The 25,390-nt window shown below is 33.8% G+C and overlaps 11 non-coding genes across 11 annotated transcripts; 5 read left to right on the forward strand and 6 right to left on the reverse strand.

Moving 5' to 3' along the window:
• The first annotated feature begins 243 nt into the window (after nt 1-243).
• Trnaa-agc (transfer RNA alanine (anticodon AGC)) lies at nt 244-316 on the forward strand. The gene has a single exon. It is a non-coding gene; the product is annotated as a tRNA-Ala (tRNA).
• A 371-nt stretch (nt 317-687) lies between these two features.
• Trnar-ucu (transfer RNA arginine (anticodon UCU)) lies at nt 688-760 on the reverse strand. Its single transcript has one exon. It is a non-coding gene; the product is annotated as a tRNA-Arg (tRNA).
• Nucleotides 761-1,144: 384 nt separating this feature from the next.
• Nucleotides 1,145-1,217, forward strand: Trnaa-agc (transfer RNA alanine (anticodon AGC)). Its single transcript has one exon. It is a non-coding gene; the product is annotated as a tRNA-Ala (tRNA).
• A 371-nt stretch (nt 1,218-1,588) lies between these two features.
• Nucleotides 1,589-1,661, reverse strand: Trnar-ucu (transfer RNA arginine (anticodon UCU)). The gene has a single exon. It is a non-coding gene; the product is annotated as a tRNA-Arg (tRNA).
• A 384-nt stretch (nt 1,662-2,045) lies between these two features.
• Nucleotides 2,046-2,118, forward strand: Trnaa-agc (transfer RNA alanine (anticodon AGC)). Its single transcript has one exon. It is a non-coding gene; the product is annotated as a tRNA-Ala (tRNA).
• A 371-nt stretch (nt 2,119-2,489) lies between these two features.
• On the reverse strand, nt 2,490-2,562 carry Trnar-ucu (transfer RNA arginine (anticodon UCU)). The gene has a single exon. It is a non-coding gene; the product is annotated as a tRNA-Arg (tRNA).
• Nucleotides 2,563-2,946: 384 nt separating this feature from the next.
• Nucleotides 2,947-3,019, forward strand: Trnaa-agc (transfer RNA alanine (anticodon AGC)). The gene has a single exon. It is a non-coding gene; the product is annotated as a tRNA-Ala (tRNA).
• A 371-nt stretch (nt 3,020-3,390) lies between these two features.
• Nucleotides 3,391-3,463, reverse strand: Trnar-ucu (transfer RNA arginine (anticodon UCU)). The gene has a single exon. It is a non-coding gene; the product is annotated as a tRNA-Arg (tRNA).
• A 7,484-nt stretch (nt 3,464-10,947) lies between these two features.
• Nucleotides 10,948-11,020, reverse strand: Trnar-ucu (transfer RNA arginine (anticodon UCU)). Its single transcript has one exon. It is a non-coding gene; the product is annotated as a tRNA-Arg (tRNA).
• Nucleotides 11,021-17,731: 6,711 nt separating this feature from the next.
• Trnar-ucu (transfer RNA arginine (anticodon UCU)) lies at nt 17,732-17,804 on the reverse strand. The gene has a single exon. It is a non-coding gene; the product is annotated as a tRNA-Arg (tRNA).
• Nucleotides 17,805-18,187: 383 nt separating this feature from the next.
• On the forward strand, nt 18,188-18,260 carry Trnaa-agc (transfer RNA alanine (anticodon AGC)). Its single transcript has one exon. It is a non-coding gene; the product is annotated as a tRNA-Ala (tRNA).
• The last annotated feature ends 7,130 nt before the right edge of the window (nt 18,261-25,390 follow it).

Genomic DNA, 25,390 nt, shown 5'->3' on the forward strand with positions numbered 1-25,390 from the left:
GTTTTCTTTGTTAGATACCGGATGCTTATGTAAGATGAACTGTGCATTCCATGGTGTAGCATACCATGTGAGCTACGTTTATTGGTCAATAGTCGAAAATTCTCTGATAACACTACTTCTGAGGTTATTTTGTACGCAAAAAAAATGGGTGAAAATTACTGGTGAAAATGGTTTTAGACCATTTACCTAGATATTACTTGGTCGGAGATACATATGGCGTTTATCTAGACCCGACTATTGGACGGGGAATTAGCTCACATGGTAGAGCGCTCGCTTAGCATGCGAGAGGTACCGGGATCGATACCCGGATTCTCCACAGATACTTTTGTCTTTATTTTTTTACGAAAATTGCATAGCAAAGTTTGTATGGAGACTTTAATTATCATGATCTTGTTTTTGAATGTTGTGTAGTAACTGTTATTGTGATTAAAAATAATCGCAGTTATATTGCATCACGCTACCATGTGCACACATGCTAATTCGAAATGCTTTCCTTTGGTTGTAGGAATTTTAGAAATCAAACATACATGCTAAGTTACAAAATGAATATAACACTAGTTTCAAGTGCCTTACTTTTCTGTGTGCACAGTGCTACTATCAACAACTGTGGGACAGATGTACGCCTCACTAAAAATCGTTGTACGTTACAATCATTCGGCAGGACTTAAACTCTTAAAAATAAAGTACCATCCTCGGCAGGATTCGAACCCGCGACCTCTGGATTAGAAGTCCAGCGCGCTATCCCCTGCGCTACGAGGACTTGCAATATCTATCAGCAATTTAAGTATTTATATTCCAGAGAATCAACGACACTTCAAAACAAGCTGAATTTGGCGCCTAAAAGAAAATGCAAACGGAAAAACAAAAAGAGCAGGCTAGCCTTGGTGAGAAGATTATTCTTGTTTTCTTTGTTAGATACCGGATGCTTATGTAAGATGAACTGTGCATTCCATGGTGTAGCATACCATGTGAGCTACGTTTATTGGTCAATAGTCGAAAATTCTCTGATAACACTACTTCTGAGGTTATTTTGTACGCAAAAAAAATGGGTGAAAATTACTGGTGAAAATGGTTTTAGACCATTTACCTAGATATTACTTGGTCGGAGATACATATGGCGTTTATCTAGACCCGACTATTGGACGGGGAATTAGCTCACATGGTAGAGCGCTCGCTTAGCATGCGAGAGGTACCGGGATCGATACCCGGATTCTCCACAGATACTTTTGTCTTTATTTTTTTACGAAAATTGCATAGCAAAGTTTGTATGGAGACTTTAATTATCATGATCTTGTTTTTGAATGTTGTGTAGTAACTGTTATTGTGATTAAAAATAATCGCAGTTATATTGCATCACGCTACCATGTGCACACATGCTAATTCGAAATGCTTTCCTTTGGTTGTAGGAATTTTAGAAATCAAACATACATGCTAAGTTACAAAATGAATATAACACTAGTTTCAAGTGCCTTACTTTTCTGTGTGCACAGTGCTACTATCAACAACTGTGGGACAGATGTACGCCTCACTAAAAATCGTTGTACGTTACAATCATTCGGCAGGACTTAAACTCTTAAAAATAAAGTACCATCCTCGGCGGGATTCGAACCCGCGACCTCTGGATTAGAAGTCCAGCGCGCTATCCCCTGCGCTACGAGGACTTGCAATAGCTATCAGCAATTTAAGTATTTATATTCCAGAGAATCAACGACACTTCAAAACAAGCTGAATTTGGCGCCTAAAAGAAAATGCAAACGGAAAAACAAAAAGAGCAGGCTAGCCTTGGTGAGAAGATTATTCTTGTTTTCTTTGTTAGATACCGGATGCTTATGTAAGATGAACTGTGCATTCCATGGTGTAGCATACCATGTGAGCTACGTTTATTGGTCAATAGTCGAAAATTCTCTGATAACACTACTTCTGAGGTTATTTTGTACGCAAAAAAAATGGGTGAAAATTACTGGTGAAAATGGTTTTAGACCATTTACCTAGATATTACTTGGTCGGAGATACATATGGCGTTTATCTAGACCCGACTATTGGACGGGGAATTAGCTCACATGGTAGAGCGCTCGCTTAGCATGCGAGAGGTACCGGGATCGATACCCGGATTCTCCACAGATACTTTTGTCTTTATTTTTTTACGAAAATTGCATAGCAAAGTTTGTATGGAGACTTTAATTATCATGATCTTGTTTTTGAATGTTGTGTAGTAACTGTTATTGTGATTAAAAATAATCGCAGTTATATTGCATCACGCTACCATGTGCACACATGCTAATTCGAAATGCTTTCCTTTGGTTGTAGGAATTTTAGAAATCAAACATACATGCTAAGTTACAAAATGAATATAACACTAGTTTCAAGTGCCTTACTTTTCTGTGTGCACAGTGCTACTATCAACAACTGTGGGACAGATGTACGCCTCACTAAAAATCGTTGTACGTTACAATCATTCGGCAGGACTTAAACTCTTAAAAATAAAGTACCATCCTCGGCGGGATTCGAACCCGCGACCTCTGGATTAGAAGTCCAGCGCGCTATCCCCTGCGCTACGAGGACTTGCAATAGCTATCAGCAATTTAAGTATTTATATTCCAGAGAATCAACGACACTTCAAAACAAGCTGAATTTGGCGCCTAAAAGAAAATGCAAACGGAAAAACAAAAAGAGCAGGCTAGCCTTGGTGAGAAGATTATTCTTGTTTTCTTTGTTAGATACCGGATGCTTATGTAAGATGAACTGTGCATTCCATGGTGTAGCATACCATGTGAGCTACGTTTATTGGTCAATAGTCGAAAATTCTCTGATAACACTACTTCTGAGGTTATTTTGTACGCAAAAAAAATGGGTGAAAATTACTGGTGAAAATGTTTTTAGACCATTTACCTAGATATTACTTGGTCGGAGATACATATGGCGTTTATCTAGACCCGACTGTTGGACGGGGAATTAGCTCACATGGTAGAGCGCTCGCTTAGCATGCGAGAGGTACCGGGATCGATACCCGGATTCTCCACAGATACTTTTGTCTTTATTTTTTTACGAAAATTGCATAGCAAAGTTTGTATGGAGACTTTAATTATCATGATCTTGTTTTTGAATGTTGTGTAGTAACTGTTATTGTGATTAAAAATAATCGCAGTTATATTGCATCACGCTACCATGTGCACACATGCTAATTCGAAATGCTTTCCTTTGGTTGTAGGAATTTTAGAAATCAAACATACATGCTAAGTTACAAAATGAATATAACACTAGTTTCAAGTGCCTTACTTTTCTGTGTGCACAGTGCTACTATCAACAACTGTGGGACAGATGTACGCCTCACTAAAAATCGTTGTACGTTACAATCATTCGGCAGGACTTAAACTCTTAAAAATAAAGTACCATCCTCGGCGGGATTCGAACCCGCGACCTCTGGATTAGAAGTCCAGCGCGCTATCCCCTGCGCTACGAGGACTTGCAATATCTATCAGCAATTTAAGTATTTATATTCCAGAGAATCAACGACACTTCAAAACAAGCTGAATTTGGCGCCTAAAAGAAAATGCAAACGGAAAAACAAAAAGAGCAGGCTAGCCTTGGTGAGAAGATTATTCTTGTTTTCTTTGTTAGATACCGGATGCTTATGTAAGATGAACTGTGCATTCCATGGTGTAGCATACCATGTGAGCTACGTTTATTGGTCAATAGTCGAAAATTCTCTGATAACACTACTTCTGAGGTTATTTTGTACGCAAAAAAAATGGGTGAAAATTACTGGTGAAAATGTTTTTAGACCATTTACCTAGATATTACTTGGTCGGAGATACATATGCCGTTTATCTAGACCCGACTATTGGACGGGGAATTAGCTCACATGGTAGAGCGCTCGCTTAGCTCTTGGAGGTTTTTTTGGATGTACCATATGTGAAATGTAAACATTGTGTGTTGAAGCTTTCAAGGTGAGCGGACGTACCTGATTTAGCTGAGAGAAAATCCGAAGTTTTTGCTGTTTAAAACCAGCCATCAGTTGATGGTTGGTCCATGTATTGATTTAGTGTCATTATTGGTGAAGTATAGAACCTTTATTTGTCCATATTTTGACATTTTGTGACAGTTTAGCCCTCCCCTCACCATGTCGGGTGAAAGGGGGGAGCCCCGTTCCAAAACCCGAAAACTGAAGAACACACAGTGTCAGTTGATGTTGGTGATAATAAACGTATAAAGGCAGCTGATGTCATTGCAAGTATTGAAAAGGAAGTTGGGGAGGGAATGGTGGAAGCGTGTGTACCAAAAAGCGGTAATTTCTTTGAAATAACACTCAAACAAACTGATGCTGTGGAACTTTTGGTTGATACTGGTTTTAAGGTTGAAAGTAAATCTTTTAAACCCAAACAGATTTTTTCCGAGCAAAAAGTTGTTAGTTTCTTCAATGTTTCGCACTACGTTGCAGACTCGGAAATAACAGATAAATTAGTTAATCTTGGCCTTGAATTGAAGTCATCGATGAGACGAAACGTTCACCCAGGCACTCAAGTGGAAAATGGCACGAGGTATGTTGTGGTGAAATTTAACAATGAAATTAAAAGCCTCCCTTACACGATGAAATTACCAACAGGTGTTAACTCGTTTGAGTATATTCGTGTGACACACGATAATCAGAGGAAAGTTTGTACCAAATGCTTTGAAACCGATCATGTGTTTTCGAAATGTCCAGAAAACAGATGTTTCAAGTGTTTAAGGCTTGGGCACTTAGCCCGATTTTGTAACACTCCTCCATGTAGTAAGTGTAATCTGCATGTGACGAGATGTAAGTGCCCCAGTTGGCCCGATGACACACATGAGTCCCAAAACAATGATGATAATGAGGAGATCGACACTGATGAGAATGTCGAAAAAGATGAGATAGGCAGTGATGATGAGTATGATGATATCAAAGATGATGATGTTGATGTTGCTAATGGTAGAGAAAAAGATGATGATCCTGTTACAAATGAACATGATGAGAGCATAAATGATAACAATCATGATGATACACATAAATCTGGAGAAAATGGTGATGATAATGGACAATCTGACGAGGAACTAAACCTGATGGCCTCTGGTTGAAATCAGACGGAACAATTAGACAATAACTCTTTTGTTGATTTACCTGTTAAAAAAAGTAATGAAAAATCAACTAGCCCTCCCCCCTCTACTTCACAATCCCCTCCTCATCACACTAAGTCTGCCCCCTCTGGTATAAATAGTGACACTGAGATGACTGATGAGGAGTTGGCTGTGAATATGGTGAAAATTCGCCGCAAAAGATTGGTGAATGGTCCAAAGTTTTCGAAAGATGAATTGAAAAAGATAAGAATGGATCCCAGAAACAAATTAACAGAATCAAATTCATCCAATTAAATCTTTTTCAATTTATTATTATCTTTCAGATGATAAGTATTGTTTCTTTCAATGTAAATGGTCTTCGAGACTTGTCAAAATTTCAGCAGTTATGTACTTACTGTTCTGAAAATTATTATGATGTTGTAGGGTTACAAGAAACTTTTTGGTCAGAAGATTTAATTGAGAATTTGTCTAAGTTCTGGAGTGGTCAAATATTTCATTCATGTAGTGATATTCACAGACAAGGTGTGGCCTTTTTAATAAGCAAAAAAATGGAAAATGAAGTAAAATATATACAGGGTTTCGATGGTAGGTGTATTCAAATACAGCTTCACCAGGATGACAAAGTTTTTGATATTGTTAATTGTTATGCTCCTAATTTAGTCCTTGAGAGGAGCAAGTTTTTTGACAGCATATTAGATAAGTTATCTGACCCCGAAAATGTCATTCTGTTGGGGGATTTGAATACATCTATGTCAACACTTGATAGGTGTGGCAGATCACAACACACTGAAGACAAAGCTTATAAATCTATTAGTAAATTGTGTGACAATTTCAACCTTTATGACGTATGGCGCTCAAGGAATCCAAATGCTCGAGTGTACTCTTGGCGCCGAGTGGTTCAAAATATTCTCATTCAGAGTAGGATTGACTTCATCTTTATTCCAAAATCTTTTTCTGTTTTTGTCAAAAATATTTATCATAAGCACAGCACTTTCAGTGATCATTCTTTAGTAGTTTTAAATATAGAATTTTGTGAAGTTGAGAGAGGTCCAGGATTATGGGTGTTTAATAACACACTGTTAAATGATGAAGAGTTTGTTTTAAAAATTGAGAAATTAATAGAAACTGAAAAACAGTGTAGACTATATGATGACGAGCCACTGATTTGGTATGATAATTTAAAATTTAAGATTAAACAACTATCTAAAGTAGTTTCAAAAGATAAAAAGCGTGCCGAAAGATCGGAATATTTTAAAATTCAAAGAGAATTCGAAAAGTTCTCTCTTGCTGTGGCAAATGATGAAGAGGTTGATATAAATAAATTTGAAGAAATTAAATTAAAACTTAAAAGTCACGAGGATATAATCTGCAAAGGAGCTATATTACGCTCTAAAGCTCACTGGGCTATTGAAGGTGATAACAATTCTAAGTATTTTTTAGAGCTTGAAAAATATAAGCAAAAAATAATGCTATCAAAGAGCTGAAAACAAAAGAAGGTATCATTGTAAATACAACTGAACAAATTTTAGAAGAAGTGAGGTCCTTTTATGAGGAGTTGTATTCCTGTACGCACATTAACAAGAATAGCGCACATGAGATTTTAGATTTTATTACCAAAAAAGTTCCGGAAAATGATATGGAAAATTTAGAAGCTGATTTTACTTGTGACGAAATTAAAACGGCACTATTTAGTATGTCAAAAAATAAATCGCCGGGTCCGGATGGTTTAACTGCGGAATTTTTTTGCAGGTTTTATCATTTGTTTGAAAATATTTTTATGAAAATATTTAGTATTATTCAAGAAGAGCAGATTATGACTAGATCAATGAGACATGGGGTTATAACCTTAATCTATAAAAACAGAGGTGATAAAAATTCATTAAAGAATTTCAGACCGATTTCTTTATTATGCGTTGATTACAAAATAATGGCTCGCATCATGTCGAACCGACTAAAATTCGTTCTGCCTAAATTAATATCGAATAGCCAAACGTGTTGTATTTTAGGTCGTGATATTGCTGATACGACTTCGAGTATTCGAGATCTGATAGAAATAATTGAAAACGATAATTTAGAAGCATATCTGATCAAAGTAGACCAAGAGAAAGCCTTTGATAAAGTTGATCATGATTACCTTTTTCTTGTTTTACAGAAATTTGGCTTTGGTCCAAAATTTATAGAGTGGATTAAAATATTTTACAAAAATGTTAACAGTAGTGTCAAATGCAATGGCTTCTTGACCAAGTATGTTAAGCTTAAAAATTCTATAAAACAAGGATGTCCGCTTTCCGCGTTATTGTACGTTATCGCCGCAGAACCACTAGGACAAGCCATAGCAAAAAATCAAACTATACGAGGAGTAACAATTCCGAAATCTGAAAGAGAAGCGCGAATATTTCAACACGCAGATGACACGAATATTTTCACAAGTGACAAAAACTCGATAGATGAAGTTTTCAATGTTTTGAAACTTTATAGTGATGCGTCCGGTGCGAAAATCAACAAGCAAAAATCAGAAATTATGTGTCTCGGGTCCGGAACTTTATCTGATAACGAGCTAAATAAATTAGAAATACAAAGATGTGAAGATGTTACAAAAGTGCTAGGCATTTACGTTGGTAAAAACCGAAATGCGTGTGACGACCTCAACTGGAGAGACAAGCTTAAGAAAATAAAAACTATTTTATTTTTCTGGCTAAAACGAGATTTAACATTACCCGGTCGAGCCACGGTTTTGACATCGTTAATTATATCACGGTTTTACTATACTCTCACAGTTTGTCCGCTACCGGAATATGTAAAAAATGAACTTCGAGTAGCCGTCATGAAGTTTCTGTGGCAAAACAAAGCGCATTTAGTGAAATATCAAACTATAGTTGGTGAAAAACTTTCCGGTGGGTTAAATATTCCTGATATTTTTATAAAGATGCAAGCATTCCGGATAAAATTTCTCCGGAAATATTTAGATCCTGATTGTACATCCATTTGGAAAGTAACACTAGATTATTTTATTTTCAAAATTGATCACATGAATCTTAAGCAGAATATTGTGTACACTTTTTTGAATTCTGCTCAGCTGAAAAGGTTGCCTCTTTATTATCAGGAGATGTTTGCAGCTTTTTACAGAATAAAATCCAAGTTGAAATTTCAAATTGAAGTTCAACATGCCTACAGTAATCCGATATTTTGTAACCCGAAAATAACACACAACGGTAAGATGCTTCTTTTTGACGACTTTGCGCAAGCCGGTTTGATTCAAATTAAGGATGTGTGTTATGAATTCATTCCTGGATTTTTCACTTCTGATGCGATAGTAGAAATTATTCATCGTAGATTTCCGGACGAAAAACCATACACAATCGAATCCGCTTTTAACAAGATATTGCGTTGTATTCCTGACGAATGGAAAATATTGCTCCGACATAACAATCCGGTCAATGCTAATTGCGTCCCACAAATAATGCTTTGCTTTGAAAATAATGCAGAAATTCCATTATTAACGGCTGTAACAAAACAAATATACAAACTCTTCATGTCTACTTTCTTTGAAAAACCGACCTCTGAGTTAAAGTGGGCGGAGAAATTTCCATCGATCAATTTTAGACAAGTGTACTCAGTAGCCAATCAGGTGGGACTTTGTCCAGATCTTCATTGTTTGAATTATAGGCTGGTTAATAGAGCAATTTTCACACTTGATAAACTGTCTAAATTTAGTCAGGTAGATACCAATACATGTAAAGCGTGCGGGTATTGTACTGAGGATTTAGCACACCTGTTTATTTTTTGTACGAAATTAAAATCAGTACATGATTACCTGAAAGATTTATTACATAACATATTTATTAATGTCCCACCTGATATTGTAAACATGATCAACTATGACGAACTGATATATTTTGGCTATTTGAGGTCTTCCAACATAGTAAATGTTCATTTTTTGAACTTTTTATTAAGTATTGCTAGATTGTGCATTTTTAAAGTTAGGAATATTCTCGTTTTTAAAGGTAAAAACTTGGATACTTTACGTTTATTTAAGTACACAATGCAGAAGTATGTAGAGTACGCATATTCATTTTATAAGATGAAAAATCAAATGTGGTTTTTTGAAAAATATTTTTTACGAAACAACACACTATTGAAAATACAGAATGATAAGGTAGTTTTATTTCTGTAGCTACTGGGGAGGTAGACTTCAGTCTGGCAGTTTTTGGGTTCTAATTATTTAAATTTTAGTTGGTACATTAGTCATTGCCCTGCACGGAATTTGCTTATTTACTGGTCGGTAGAGAGGCGCTTGCCACCTATCGTTAGGTTCGACTAAGTCTGGTGCGGGCCGATGGTGATATACTTTGTTGCATTTAGTTGATTGGTAGTCGTTGTCTTTTATCTACACAGTGTACAGTAAACAAAATGGATAACTTTACAATTTACACATACACGTACATGAATAGTATGAACACATAGAAATGACGTTAATAGTTACTCTGGGACTGTAGATTATATCTATTTTCCCTCTAACCAATTGAATGAATGCAATGATACTTATGCAAATGTGGTCACGAATGATTACATAAGGCTGTGAAAACATCGAAAATTCTATCTGTAGTTTATTTCGGGCTATAACATGTGAAAATGACTTTTGTTGGTTTGGCTTGCAGTGTTGTGTACCTCCTTTGTGGTTAATACATATTAAGAGTGGGCTTCAAAACTATTAATTTCGATGTTATTTAGAACATATGAAATATTTTCAATGGTGTGTTGTAATATTTTAAACACAGTACAAATGAGGTTTTCCATCTATTATTTACATTTGCACCAGGGTGACTAATGATAACACCCTTAAATATATTAAAGAGTATTTAAGTTAGCCGTGTATACACATTAAATTTACGAGTAAAATGTAACGGTACCATATGTAACTTTATGAGGGTGACTAATAATAACACCTGAAAGAATTCTAAAGGGTTTTAGTCATATATACATATTAAAAAAGGTGACTAATGATAACACCCCAAAACTTCTTAGAATCAGGGTGACAGTACAAGTCAAAATTGCCCGCTGCTATGGTTCAGTATACAAAGGAGAATAACTTAAGTAATTATGACTTTAATGAGACCACAGTTGTGATCTCCCCTGGATAGTGCATGCATATGGACAGGGTCTTCTATTGGTTCCGGATTATTTTTTATATACAAAGAAACCAATAGACGGCACTGATAACTTCTGCACCCAACACTCAATACTATATAAGTAAATAAAGACATTGGATTAATTTCAACAATGATGGAATCCCTCACAGATGTACAAGATAAGCTCCACATTATAGTATTTAATATTTAGCACTGTGATAGCGGATTTCGGGGATTGTCCGATTCCGTTTTTATTGTATTGTATGTATTATAATTTTAATAAATGATAAAAAAAAAAAAAGAGCGCTCGCTTAGCATGCGAGAGGTACCGGGATCGATACCCGGATTCTCCACAGATACTTTTGTCTTTATTTTTTTACGAAAATTGCATAGCAAAGTTTGTATGGAGACTTTAATTATCATGATCTTGTTTTTGAATGTTGTGTAGTAACTGTTATTGTGATTAAAAATAATCGCAGTTATATTGCATCACGCTACCATGTGCACACATGCTAATTCGAAATGCTTTCCTTTGGTTGTAGGAATTTTAGAAATCAAACATACATGCTAAGTTACAAAATGAATATAACACTAGTTTCAAGTGCCTTACTTTTCTGTGTGCACAGTGCTACTATCAACAACTGTGGGACAGATGTACGCCTCACTAAAAATCGTTGTACGTTACAATCATTCGGCAGGACTTAAACTCTTAAAAATAAAGTACCATCCTCGGCGGGATTCGAACCCGCGACCTCTGGATTAGAAGTCCAGCGCGCTATCCCCTGCGCTACGAGGACTTGCAATATCTATCAGCAATTTAAGTATTTATATTCCAGAGAATCAACGACACTTCAAAACAAGCTGAATTTGGCGCCTAAAAGAAAATGCAAACGGAAAAACAAAAAGAGCAGGCTAGCCTTGGTGAGAAGATTATTCTTGTTTTCTTTGTTAGATACCGGATGCTTATGTAAGATGAACTGTGCATTCCATGGTGTAGCATACCATGTGAGCTACGTTTATTGGTCAATAGTCGAAAATTCTCTGATAACACTACTTCTGAGGTTATTTTGTACGCAAAAAAATGGGTGAAAATTACTGGTGAAAATGGTTTTAGACCATTTACCTAGATATTACTTGGTCGGAGATACATATGCCGTTTATCTAGACCCGACTATTGGACGGGGAATTAGCTCACATGGTAGAGCGCTCGCTTAGCTCTTGGAGGTTTTGGGAGCTGGTTTTTGGATGTACCATGTTTAACATGTAAACAAAGTGTTGTCCGAAAATTATTCTGATTTTGGTGAGTTCTTCGCCATATTTGTAACTGTAAACATTTCCTGAAGTTTAATGTGTATTATACGATTGAATGTGACATATATTATCGCATAATATTTGTTGAATAGCCCCTTTTCCTGTGTTTTCGTTACAGGGAAAAGGGGGAGGGAAGGTGTGTTCGATTTGTATTCAGTGGTTTGACTAAAGACTGATGGCAAACTTTAATAATAGTGGGGGAGAAAGTTCCCGAAAAAACATGAATTTTTCAAATGAACAGTTCTCAAAGGAGAAAACCGTTTTAGTTCGGTGCCCCGTAGATGGTTTTGGTGCCGTGGAGGCTGAAATAATTATTGATGAAATTGAGAAGAAATGTGGTGTTGGAAGTGTCGTTGCATGCGTACCGAAAAATGGAGTTGGTTATGAGGTGGTACTAAGAGAGAGAAAAATGATGGAATCCGTTATTGGTGAACTATCTTTAAATGGTAAAAAGTGCGCTGTTAATGAATTAGAGGCAAGTTTTAAGTACGTTTCAATTCTAAATTTAAGTATGTATGTCTCAGATCGAGAAATTATTGATAGATTTTCCAAGATTGGAGTGGAGATTGTTTCTCCGATAAAGAAGCATAGGATGAAGTCGAAGAATAATGTCTTTGACGGCACTCGTATTTTCAAAGTTAAACTTCCGCCGAACATGGCTTCAATACCGTATTCAATGAAGTTTTCAGTTAATGAAAAGGAGACGGCTTACTACCGGGTTATTCATAACCAACAAGTCAAGGTGTGCTCTGGGTGCTTTAGCTCAGAACATATATACAAAGACTGTCCAGAATTTAAATGTTTTGAATGTGGTCAGCAGGGGCACATTAGTAGAAAATGTTTAAAAAACAAGTGTGCGTTTTGTTTTCGAAAGAAAGACTATTGTAATTGCAAAGCCAGAGAAGAATTGCAAATTGTGAATCAATTTCCACAATTTTCTTCTGAGAATTTGCAGGAAATGTCATGTCGGGAGTTGATAAAAGAAGCAGATGAGGAGGCTATGAAAACCACAGATGTGAAAGTTGGATATATGGATAAAAATTGTAAGGAGAAGGAGGTTTGTACAAGTGTGCAGGAGAATGTTGATTCTCGTGAAGATACAGATGTAGGAGATAGTATGGAAGATGGAATCGTGAGTGTAAATGGCGATGCTAGTCATTACACTGAGGATGTAGATGAAGTGGGTTTTGGTGAAAGTGCTAAAGGTGGTGCTAGCCTTTGCACTGATGATGAGGGTGACGGTGATTGGAATGGAGATGGTATTTACATTGATCAGGAAGAGTGTTTTGAGATGGATGATGGTGTTGATGATGACAGTGCGGAATGTGTCAGAGATGATAAAGTCAAGAAAGGTACAGATAAAGAATTAAACGATATTTGTTTGAATAATTGTAATATTGAACCAGTTTTGCTTACTAAATCAAATGTTGAATTGTCTGGTGAAAATAGAATTGATAAATTGTCTGATGGTTTAGGTGTTGAAAGTGCTGTCTCCCCCCTTGAACAAAATGACAGTAGCCAGGGGGAAGTCAGAAGTTCATGTGATTCTCTGGATGAGATTACTATGGACACTTTTCCCGTGGTCAGTGAAGACCAAGAGGAAAGTGGAGATACTTTCACTGTTGTAGGGAAGAAGAGAAATTACTTGGGTATTAAAAGGAGAAGTATGCTTAATATCAAGCCTAATATTAAAGCAGCAAGGTTGTCAAATTTACAAAAACATTTGAATAGTTAATAATGGAGTGTTTAATGTTGTATATTATTAGAATTATTTTTGTGATGGCTACTTATAACTTCATAAGTTTTAATTGTAATGGTCTATGTAACCAAAGTAAAAAGGATTGTATTTTTTCATTATGTAATGAAAGAAAGTATGATATTGTATGCTTACAGGAAACATTTTGGAATAATATTATTTTTGAAGATATAAAGAATGATAAGACATTATGGAATGGTGATATTTTTGCAAGTAATAGTAACTGTAATAGACAGGGTGTTGCAATTCTTGTCAGTAAAAACCTTAAAAATGTATTTAAAGTTTGTGAATGTGTACCTGGTAGATTTATTCATATTCAAGGTAAAATCAATGATAAAATTGTAGATATTTTTAATTTGTATGTTCCTAATAGTGTAAGTGAAAAATGTGAATTTTTTGAAGATTGTAAAAGTAAAATTAAAGGAGACGGATATGTTATAGTAGCAGGCGATTTTAATACTGCACTGTCTCCTTTAGATAAAAGTGGGAAAACTGCTTTTTATGCAGATAGGTCTGTGAAATATCTTAATACTATGATGCACGATAATTGTTTGTTTGATGTCTGGAGAGACAGAAATGCAGGTGTCAAAATGTTTTCACGAAAACAAGTTGTACAAGGTTTTTTGACACAGAGTAGAATTGACTATTTTTTAGTTTCTAGTAATGTTAAGCCCTGTATTAAAAATATTTTTTATAGAGATACTTGTTTTAGTGATCACTGTATTGTTAGCATGAAATTAGATTTTACAGAGGTTGAAAGAGGACCAGGTATCTGGATTTTTAATTATTCCTTATTAGATAATGAAGAATATGTAACAAGAATCAGAAAGTTATTAGAAGATGAAATATGTTCAGATTTTTATTATTCAAACCCTCTCATTTGGTGGGATAATTTGAAATTTAGTATTAAGAGAATAAGTCAAATCTATGGCAAAGAAAATCAGAAAGAGAGAAGCAAAGAATATTTTAAATTGCAAAATAAGTTACAGGAATTGTCAGTGAAGTCTGCATGTGGTATAGAAATTGATTATGTAAAATATTTAGAATTAAAAGATGAACTTGAAGCTATAGAAAAACATAGATGTAATGGTGCTATATTAAGGTCTAAATGTCAACATGCCTTAGAAAGTGACAAGAATACTGCTTATTTCTTAAGTCTAGAAAAATATAAACAAAATAAGAATTTGATAAGTACTTTGAGAAATTGTGATGGTAATGCTGTTAGTAGTACTGTGGAATTATTAGATGTTGTGCATAATTTTTATGAAAAATTGTTTTCATGTGTAAATACTGACAATAATGCAATCAATGACATGTTAGATTGTGTTGATGTTAAAGTTGATGATATTGATATTACTAAATGTGATGATGATATATGTATTGATGAGATTGAACAATCATTGAAAGGAATGAAAAAAGGCAAAACGCCTGGCTCTGATGGATTGACTGTTGAATTCTATCTTTATTTTTTAAATGAATTGAAACCTGTATTGAAATATATTTATGATAGTATTGAAGAAAATAAAGTTTTATCTAGGTCTATGAGATATGGCATGATTAATTTGATATATAAGAATAGAGGTGACAAATCTGAACTTAAAAATTTCAGACCAATAACTTTATTAAATGTGGATTATAAAATACTAGCAAGAGTAATGGCTAACAGGTTTAAGTTTGTATTACCAAAAATTATATCACCTACTCAAAGTTGCTGTATTATAGGTAAAGACATTTCTGACACTACTGCAAGTGTTAGAGATATTATTGATTTGGTTGAAATGGATGATTTAGAATGTTACTTGTTGAAACTTGATCAGGAAAAAGCATTTGACAGGGTTGGACATGAATATTTATTTTCTGTCTTGCAGAAATTTGGATTTGGGGAGAAATTTATTTCTTGGATAAAAATATTTTATACTGACATTTTCAGCACTGTCAAGTGTAATGGGTTCCTGTCCAAATATTTTCAATTAAAGAACTCTGTAAAGCAAGGTTGTCCTATATCAGCTTTATTATATGTATTAGTAGCTGAACCATTGAGTACAATGATTAAAAAGAATAGTAGTATTAGAGGTTTGAATATTCCTAATACAAACGTTGAAGAAAAGATTTTTTCACATGCTGATGACACTACTTTAATTTTGTCTGACAAGAATTCAGTAGATGAAGCCTTTAGAGTTTTACATTTGTATGAACAAGCATCTGGGGCAAAATTAAATAAGGATAAATCAGAAATTTTGGCATTGGGAACTGGAACTATTTCAAAACATGAATTAGATGCTTGGAGTATTAGAGAGTGTGATGGGGTTTTACAGCTTTTAGGCATATGGATTGGTAAGGATAAATCTCTTTGTGATAGTTTGAATTGGGATTGCAAAGTACAATCTATTTTGAAGCTATTGAATTTTTGGAAAATGAGACACTTATCAATACATGGTAGATTAACTGTAATAAATACTTTATTGATGAGTAAACTTTGGTATACTCTTATGGTTGTTAATATACCAGAAAAACATTATTTAGAAATTAAGAAGATATGTATTGATTTTTTGTGGAATGATAAACCATCTCTAGTTGCATATGATGTAATAACTAATAAGGTGTTAGATGGTGGTTTAAATTTTCCTGAAATTTTTCATAAAATGTATGCAATTAGACTAAAGTTTTTACAGAGGCTATTAGATATGGATTATAATGCTGTTTGGAAAGTTACATGTCTTTATTTCTTTTCTAAAGTACAAGGAATGAATCTTGGTGTTGAAATATTGTATTGCGATTTTACGCATAGACAATTAGGATGTTTGCCTGATTTTTATAAATGTATGTTGTATGCATGGGGGAAGATACGTCATTGTATGGAAATAGAAATTAATGTGACTAACGTTTTTGATATTCCCCTCTTCTGTAATCCAATGATTGTGAATGGTGATAGTATGTTATATATGAGAACATTTATAGAAGCAGGTATTGTCAAGATTAAGGACTTAGCTTATGAATGCAAGAAAGGTTTTATGAAGGACACTTATATTCAAGATATTGTATCTCAAAAGTTCCCTGATGTTTCCGTTGATAAAATTATTAAAGTAGTGAAATGTATTAAGCAATGTATTCCACAAGATTATGTAGTTTTAGTTGAAGAAAATGCAAACACTTGTAAAGCAACTGTTTTAAATATAATTTACAGCGTTAATGGTAGAAAGTATGCTTTACCTAATACAACAAGATCATTTTATGATATACTGTTAAAGACATTAACAAGAGAACCTAATTCTATAAAATACTGGTGTGAAATATTTCCAGATTTTGATGTTCAAAAAGTACAAAAAGTTTTGAACTTTTCATTTTTACAAAGTGATTGGATTGAGTCATCATTCAAAATTTTCCATAGAGTTTTCTTCACTAAGGAGAGACTGATGAAATGCCAAATTACTGTTGATTCTATTTGTCCAGTTTGCAAAGATGTGCATGAAGACTTGGAGCACTTGATCATTGTGTGTAGATGTTTGACTCAGTTCAATGACTTTTTTAAAGATTTCCTACATAACATTATGTGCAATAGTTCTACTAGCTTTGTCAATACTCTAGATTTCAATTATATATGTTACTTTGGTCTAGTCAAGAAGGATAAAAATATAAACTTATACTTTGTAAATACAGTTTTATGTGCTAGAAGATTCTGTGTAGTAAAGAGGAGAAATATCTCTATGAAGGATGATCATTTGATAGACATAGTGCCATATTTTAAAAATGTTCTGCAAAAACATGTGAGTTATGCATACTTGTATTATAAACAGAAGAAGTGCATGTATTTATTTGAAAAGTATTATTTAAACAAAAATCCTGTATTAAGGATAAGTAATGATGAAGTACATATTGAGTTTTAATTGAGATCTGTTGTTATTAATTGTTACAATTCTAACCAACACTATGATAATATGAATTAATGGGAGACTAGCCCAATAATTCTTTTATGAATGTATTTATTTGAATAAAATTTTATCAAAATAAAAAAAAAAAAAGCGCTCGCTTAGCATGCGAGAGGTACCGGGATCGATACCCGGATTCTCCACAGATACTTTTGTCTTTATTTTTTTACGAAAATTGCATAGCAAAGTTTGTATGGAGACTTTAATTATCATGATCTTGTTTTTGAATGTTATGTAGTAACTGTTATTGTGATTAAAAATAATCGCAGTTATATTGCATCACGCTACCATGTGCACACATGCTAATTCGAAATGCTTTCCTTTGGTTGTAGGAATTTTAGAAATCAAACATACATGCTAAGTTACAAAATGAATATAACACTAGTTTCAAATGTCTTACTTTTCTGTGTGCACAGTGCTACTATCAACAACTGTGGGACAGATGTACGCCTCACTAAAAATCGTTGTACGTTACAATCATTCGGCAGGACTTAAACTCTTAAAAAATAAAGTACCATCCTCGGCGGGATTCGAACCCGCGACCTCTGGATTAGAAGTCCAGCGCGCTATCCCCTGCGCTACGAGGACTTGCAATATCTATCAGCAATTTAAGTATTTATATTCCAGAGAATCAACGACACTTCAAAACAAGCTGAATTTGGCGCCTAAAAGAAAATGCAAACGGAAAAACAAAAAGAGCAGGCTAGCCTTGGTGAGAAGATTATTCTTGTTTTCTTTGTTAGATACCGGATGCTTATGTAAGATGAACTGTGCATTCCATGGTGTAGCATACCATGTGAGCTACGTTTATTGGTCAATAGTCGAAAATTCTCTGATAACACTACTTCTGAGGTTATTTTGTACGAAAAAAAATGGGTGAAAATTACTGGTGAAAATGTTTTTAGACCATTTACCTAGATATTACTTGGTCGGAGATACATATGCCGTTTATCTAGACCCGACTATTGGACGGGGAATTAGCTCACATGGTAGAGCGCTCGCTTAGCATGCGAGAGGTACCGGGATCGATACCCGGATTCTCCACAGATACTTTTGTCTTTATTTTTTTTGGGGAGGTCGGTTTTTGGATGCATCATCTGTAGGATGTAAACATTGTGTCGTCCGAGAATTTTTCTTTGTTTGGTGAGTTCATTGCCGTATTTTTGTGTGTAAATATTTCCTGAACATTGTTAGATGATATTTGCTTTAAAGTGATGATAGTTTCCATATAAATATTCGTTTTATATCCCCTTTTCCTGCTTTTTCGTAGCAGGAAAAAGGGGGAGGAAAGGTGCGCTCGATTCTTTTCTTGAGATCCATCTAAGAACTAATGGCGAACTTTGAAAGAAGTGGACCAGAAAGGTCCAATAGAAAGTCTTTTAATGTTGAAAATGATTTTTCAAAGGAGAAAACTGTTTTAATTTCATGTGTACTTGAAGGTTCTGGGAAAGTAGAACCTGATTCAGTAATTGATGAAATTGAATTGAAATGTGGTAGAGGAAGTGTTGTAGCATGTGTGCCAAAGACCGGCAGTGGATATGAAGTTGTATTTAGAGAGAGGCAGATGATGGAACCAATTCTTGGTGATTTATCAGTCAGTGGTAAAACATTTAAAGTGACTGAATTAGAATCCAGCTTCAGATATGTTTCAATACTCAACTTGAGTATGTATGTAACTGATGCTGAAATCATTGAAAGATTTTCAAAAATTGGAGTTGAAGTGGTGTCACCAATTAAAAAACATAAGATGAAGTCGAAAAACTATATTTATGATGGAACAAGAGTATTTAAGGCAAAACTTCCACCTAATATGAAATCCATCCCCTACTCGATGAAGTTCTCAGTGAATGAAAAAGAAACTGCATACTATCGTGTGATCCACAATCATCAAGTTAGAGTGTGCCATGGGTGTTTTAGCCCGGACCACATATATAAAGATTGTCCTGATTTCAAGTGTTTTGAGTGTGGCGAGCAAGGTCATATTAGTAGGAAATGCTTGAAAAATAATTGTTCTTTCTGCTTTTACAAGAAGGAGAACTGTAAGTGTGAAACCTTGAGGAAGACAGGCGTGGGTAATTCATGTACAGAATTCCAAACTGATTCCTACTCGGGCATTTTTAAGGATCATGACATTCAACATTCAAGTGACAGAATGTTTCATACAGAAAATGATGATTCAAGTGATGTTTCTGAAGATGACGAATGGGCACGGAACACTAGAAGACGTGAAAATGTTGTCAGTAGTGTTCATTCCCGTTGTCGTGATGATGTCAGTCATGTTGACACTAATGGCGATGCTACCCATACAACTGTGGAGGCGATTGTTGAGCCGATAGCGAATGGTGATAATGGTGTTGCTAGCCATATCACAGATGATGTTCCGAATGGTGTTGCTAGCCAGTGTATTGATGAATGTGACGGTGCTAGTCACGATGGAGAGAATCATGAAGTGGATGGTGATGACGTTTCTGAGGTGTTAGATGATGTTTGTGACATGGTTCATGGTGTTGAAGATATTGTAAGTGGTGAAGATAAAGAAAAAGTAGAATCAGAAATCGATCAGGACAATCTTACTAATAATGTAGATGTTAGCCATGTTAATTTGGTTGAATTTAATGATGTCTCTGGTGTATCTGAGAATAATGTTAAAGATATTGATCATATATCTAATATAGAAAATACTGTCTCCTCTCAGGATAAAATCAAAAGCCAGGGAGGAGTCAGCCATAGTACTTGTGATACTTTGGATGATTTTGAAATGGACACTCATTCATTGACAAGTGATTGTCAGTTGGCGAGTGGTGATGAGTTTACTGTTGTGGGTAAGAAAAAATCCTACTTGGGTATCAAAAGGCGAAATAAATTTCAGATTAAGCCTAATTTAAAGGCAGCTAGATTGTCAAATGTTAAAAATAAGTTAATGAAGTAACAATGGAGTGGAATGTGTCATTAGTTATGAACTTTTGTTTTGTGATGGCTACTTTTAACTTCATTAGCCTTAATTGTAATGGTTTGTGTGACAAAAATAAAAGGGATTGTATTTTTGCATTATGTATTGAAAGAAAATATGACATTGTTTGTTTACAGGAAACATTTTGGACTGATAAATTGTATGAGGATATTCAAATTGATAAAACTGTATGGGATGGTGAGATTTTTGCCAGTAATAGCATTTGTAATAGGAAAGGGGTTGCCATTCTTGTAAGTAAAAGGTTGAAAAATGTTTTTAAAGTTTGTGAGAGTGTATGTGGAAGATTAGTTCATATACAAGGTAAAATTCTTGACAAAAGTTTGGACATAATTAATTTGTATGCTCCAAATAATGTTAGTGAAAAGTGTAATTTTTTCAATGATTGTAAAAGTAAAATATATGGAGATGAATTTATTATAATAGCAGGTGATTATAATACCACTCTTTCCCCTTTAGACAAAAGTGGGAAAACTGTTTTTTATGCTGACAGATCTTTAAAATGTCTGACTGAATTGATAAATGAAAAAGGTTTATCTGATGTATGGAGAGATAGAAATGTAGGTGTTAAAATGTTTTCAAGAAAACAAGTTGTACAAAGTTTTTTAACTCAAAGTAGAATTGATTATTTTTTAGTTTCTTGTAATTTAAAACCATTTATAAAGAATGTTTTTTACAATGATACATCTTTCAGTGATCATTCTATTGTTAGTATGAAATTAGATTTTTCTGAAGTTGAAAAAGGACCTGGTGTTTGGATTTTTAACAAGTCCTTATTGAGTGATGATTTTTTTGTTGAAAAAATTAGAAATATCTTACTTGATGAAATTGGTTCAGATTTTTATTTTTCACATCCATTAATTTGGTGGGATAATTTGAAATATAAAATCAAGAAAACAAGTCAACTCTATGGTAAAGAAAAACAGAGAGAGTTATATAGAGATTATTATAGAATACAGAATAAGTTACAAGAATTGTCAATAAAGGCTGCTTGTGGTAATGATATAGATCATGTCAAATATTTAGAGTTGAAAGAGGAACTTGAAGGTTTAGAAAAACATAGATGTAATGGTGCTGTTATAAGATCCAAATGTCAATATTCATTAGAAAGTGATAAAAATACAACCTATTTTTTGAATTTAGAGAAACATAGACAGAATAGAAATATGATAAATGGTTTAAAAAATTGTGATGGTAATGTTGTCAGTGAAACTGCTGAAATTTTAGATGTTATTTATAGTTTTTATAAAAGGCTATTTTCTTGTGTACAAACTGATTATGAAGCAATTGATAAAATGTTAGATTGTATTAATGTCAATGTTGACGTTTGTGATGTTGAAAAATGTGATGAGGAAATTAATATTGAAGAAATAAAAACCTCTATAAAAGGTATGAAACAAGGAAAAACACCTGGTCCTGATGGACTCACGGTGGAGTTTTATTTATATTTTTTTAATGAGTTGAAAGATGTTTTGAAATATATTTATGATACAGTTGAAGAGAATAAAGTTTTATCTAGGTCTATGAGGTATGGAATGATTAACCTAATTTATAAAAATAGAGGTGACAAAACTGACTTGAAAAATTTTAGACCTATCAGTTTATTGAATGTAGATTATAAAATATTAGCAAGAGTCATGGCAAATAGGTTTAAATTTGTACTTCCAAAGATTATTTCACCAACTCAGAGTTGTTGTATAATAGGTAAAGACATCTCTGATACTACTGTTACTGTAAGAGACATAATTGACTTGGTTGAAATGGATAATCTAGAATGTTATTTGTTAAAGTTAGATCAGGAAAAGGCTTTCGACAGGGTTGGGCATGAATATCTTTTTTCGGTTTTACAAAAATTTGGTTTTGGGGAGAGATTTATATCTTGGATAAAAAATTTTTATACAGATATTTTTAGTACTGTCAAGTGCAATGGTTTCCTATCCAAATATTTTCCATTGGCAAACTCTGTTAAACAAGGTTGCCCAATATCTGCTTTATTGTATGTTTTAGTTGCTGAACCTTTAAGTATAATGATCAAAAGGAATGATAGGATTCAAGGTATTAACACTCCTGTTGTGAATATTGAAGAAAAAATATTTTCACATGCTGATGACAATACATTGATATTGTCTGACAAAAATTCAGTAACTGAATCATTTAATGTTTTACAATTGTATGAACAAGCATCTGGGGAAAAATTAAATAAAGATAAATCTGAAATTTTGGCATTGGGTACTGGAAAAATATCAAAAAATGATTTAGATGCTTGGAAAATTAAAGAGTGTGATGGGGTTTTACAGCTTTTAGGCATATGGATTGGCAAGGATAAAAAGTTATGTGATAGTCTGAATTGGGAATGCAAAGTGCAGTCTATTTCAAAAATACTGAATCTTTGGAAAATGAGACAATTGTCAATACATGGTAGAGTAACTGTGATAAATACTCTTTTAATGAGCAAACTTTGGTATACTCTGATGGTAGTTAATATACCAGAAAAATACTATTTAGATATAAAGAAATTGTGCATCGGGTTTTTGTGGAATGATAAACCATCTTTGGTTGCTTATGATGTTGTTATTAATAGAATACTAGATGGAGGTTTGAACTTTCCAGAAATTTTACATAAGATGTATGCTTTTAGACTTAAATTTTTAAGTCGTTTGTTAGATGTAGAGTATTGTGCTGTTTGGAAGCATCTTTGTACTTATTTCTTTTCCAAAGTACAAGATATGAAACTTGGTATTGAGATTTTGTTCTGTCAATTTAAGCAGAGACAGTTGGGGAGTTTACCTGATTTTTATAAATGTATGCTGTTTGCTTGGGGAAAGATACGTGATTATATTGAAATTGATATCAATTTGAATAATGTATTTGACCTGCCTCTGTTCAATAATCCTTTGATTACTAATAATGGTAATATGCTGTATATCAAGACTTTTATAGATGCAGGCATTATTAAAGTGAAAGATTTAGCATTTGAATGTAAAAAGGGATTCATGAGAGATGAGTTTGTTCAAGATATTGTTTCTGAAAAGTTTTCACAGGTATCTGCTGCTAAGATTATTAAGGTAGTACAATGTATAAAACAATGTATTCCTGATGAATGTAAAATTTTAGTAGAAAATAATGAAAATGTTCGTAGAAATCTCAGTTTGAATATAGAATGTAATGTTAATAATAGAAAATACTCTTTTCCTAGTACAACAAAGTTTTTTTATTCTATGTTGTTGAAATCATTATCAAAAGAACCAAATGCTGTCAAATATTGGTGTGAGATGTGTTCTGATTTTGATACTCAAAAAGTCCAAACAATTTTGAACTTTCCATTTTTACCAAGTGATTGGATTGAGTTATCATTTAAAATATTTCATAGAGTTTTATTTACTAAGGAGAGGTTATTGAGATGTCGCATTACTGATGATTCATTGTGTCCAGTTTGTGATGATATGCATGAGGACTTAGAACATCTTATAATTTCGTGTAGATGTTTGACTCGATTCAATGACGTTTTTAAAGACTTTTTACATAATATATTGTGTTATAGTTCAGCTAGCTTTATCAATATGTTAGACTTTAATTTTCTATGTTATTTCGGTCTACTCAAGAAAGATAAAAAAGTAAACTTTTATTTTGTTAATACTGCTTTAACTGTTAGAAGGTTTTGTGTTGTAAAGAGAAGAAATTTAGTCATGAAAGATGAGAAAGTTTTGCACATTATTTCTTATTTTAAATCTGTTCTTCAAAAGCATGTTAATTATGCTTACATGTATTATATACAGAAAAAGAACTTTTCTTTGTTTCAAAAATATTACTTGAATGACAATCCTGTTCTGCGCATCTCTGATGATAATGTTGTGATAGACTTTTAAATATACTTATTCATATATATACTGTCAATGTAATTTAAGGACAATTTGTGATCTGTGATATGTGAATTATTGGGAGACTAGCCCAATAATTCTTTTATATGATGTTTTACTGTGAATAAAATTTTATCAAGATAAAAAAAAAGAGCGCTCGCTTAGCATGCGAGAGGTACCGGGATCGATACCCGGATTCTCCACAGATACCTTTGTCTTTATTTTTTTACGAAAATTGCATAGCAAAGTTTGTATGGAGACTTTAATTATCATGATCTTGTTTTTGAATGTTGTGTAGTAACTGTTATTGTGATTAAAAATAATCGCAGTTATATTGCATCACGCTACCATGTGCACACATGCTAATTCGAAATGCTTTCCTTTGGTTGTAGGAATTTTAGAAATCAAACATACATGCTAAGTTACAAAATGAATATAACACTAGTTTCAAATGTCTTACTTTTCTGTGTGCACAGTGCTACTATCAACAACTGTGGGACAGATGTACGCCTCACTAAAAATCGTTGTACGTTACAATCATTCGGCAGGACTTAAACTCTTAAAAAATAAAGTACCATCCTCGGCGGGATTCGAACCCGCGACCTCTGGATTAGAAGTCCAGCGCTTTTTTTTTATCTTGATAAAATTTTATTCACAGTAAAACATCACATAAAAGAATTATTTACCTAGATATTACTTGGTCGGAGATACATATGCCGTTTATCTAGACCCGACTATTGGACGGGGAATTAGCTCACATGGTAGAGCGCTCGCTTAGCTAAATCTCATGACGTTGTGAATACAGAAAATATTTCGAACACTGAAGAGAAATCAAAATCTCGACAGACACCAGTTCTAGATAAAATTGTTATCAAAACTTCGTTGAGTATGTGTAGCGCAACACTATTAACGTTGATCCCAATGATTAATTTAATCATGTCCTTCTCATTGGGAAAGGAAGAGGACATTCATTATTTCGGTCCAGGAACAAAGCGGTACACGTACGCTTTGCACAATATTGAAAACGATTTTGATGAAGTTAGGAAAACTAAATATATGAATAGTGATATAGCTAGTGCAATTGAGAAAATGGAAATTGTTGCCCGCAGGAAAATAGAGACATGGTTAAACTAGGTCTGATTTGATTTTTAAAATGTATGATAAAGTTTGAATGTATGGAAAATGTTTTGAAATATTTTTTTTACATTTTTTGCATGCCAATGTTTTAAAGCAGTCTGGAATGGATAGCCAGCCGGAATCTTTAATATTTGGATATGAAATTGTGTATTGTATTTCAATTACCTTTTCACTTGTTTTTACATTTTACCTAAAATAAAAAAAAAGAAAAT

Source organism: Perna viridis, chromosome 3, assembly GCF_037379345.1.
Source record: "Perna viridis isolate PV_CMFRI_1.1 ecotype Kerala chromosome 3, ASM3737934v1, whole genome shotgun sequence".
Lineage (NCBI taxonomy): Eukaryota > Metazoa > Mollusca > Bivalvia > Mytilida > Mytilidae > Perna > Perna viridis.